The sequence below is a fragment of the Pygoscelis adeliae genome, unplaced genomic scaffold, assembly GCF_000699105.1.
Source record: "Pygoscelis adeliae isolate BGI_AS28 unplaced genomic scaffold, ASM69910v1 Scaffold197, whole genome shotgun sequence".
Taxonomy (NCBI): domain Eukaryota; kingdom Metazoa; phylum Chordata; class Aves; order Sphenisciformes; family Spheniscidae; genus Pygoscelis; species Pygoscelis adeliae.
In genome coordinates this window covers 14,063-15,139 of record NW_008825105.1, presented here as the reverse complement: position 1 = coordinate 15,139, position 1,077 = coordinate 14,063, and positions in this window count along the sequence as shown.

Genomic DNA, 1,077 nt, shown 5'->3' with positions numbered 1-1,077 from the left:
TTGTTTTCAGCGCAGTTGAGTCCAAGCCCTCACCCTGCGTGCCTGCCTGGGGTTGCCCTTTCCACTTAGAAACGTTAATCTCTGGGAGATGATCTCTGCCTTAATTGCTTTATGCCCTGGTGATACAGTATAAATGCTATAATATAATTGCACAGAAACAAGGTACAATGTGGAAAAGGCCATGGGAGTCTGTTGTCCCCACGGTAATGCACCTGTACTGGCCCTAGGGCGGTCAGTGGGTCCCTCCCTGTCCCCTTCTCCTTCGTGCTGTTTCCCTACGGACCAAGACCTCTGCCCTGAGCCCACTGGTCTCTTTATCAGTTTCCTTTCTCAGTAAGCGTAACCTTGGCTTTTTTTATTTGCCCTTAGCTTTATTTGTGCTTTTAGTCGCTCTTTATTTGTGTGTTAACTTTCAGTTCCTCAGAAGTTAATGTGGGTCTTGTATCTTTTCTGAAAGTGCTGGTACTTGCTCACGAGGGAAGTTAGGTGCCCAATAAATGGTCAATTAGTCTGTAATGACACTGAACAGCAGTGCCACCTGCGTTTCACTATCATGCTATAAAATAAAGGTAATGCTGATCACTTGCCCTTCCAGGAAAGTCGTGCAGTCCACCAGACATCATGAATGGCAACTTTAACTCCACGACCAACCTCCAGTTCGGGGTGACAATAACCTACAGCTGTAACATGGGGTAAGCGTTGGCCCAGGCTCCTGGTCAGTCAACGGAGCTGAGGCTGTGAGACAGCACCCGCAGGAGACTCAGAGGCTTTTAATATCTGGTGGCTGTTTCCTTGGCAGGCGGAGGCACGGCTAGAGGTGTTTGGCACAGGGAGCCATGGGGGTCAGGCTCTCTCCTCCTCTTGCTGTCAAAACAGATTATCCTCTGGGCATGAGAGCGTGGTCTTTGCAGATTGCTTTTCAGCTGCTCTGCAAAGAATTTTGTTCCTTTCCTGTCGGTGCTCGTTAGTAATTCAGCGTTTGCTGTTGTGCAATGGGTCCGGCTGTCCACGTCTTAGCTAACAAGGGGTCTCGGGGAAGGAGGGCTGCGGTGTCCTGGGGATGCCAGGAGCAGGGCG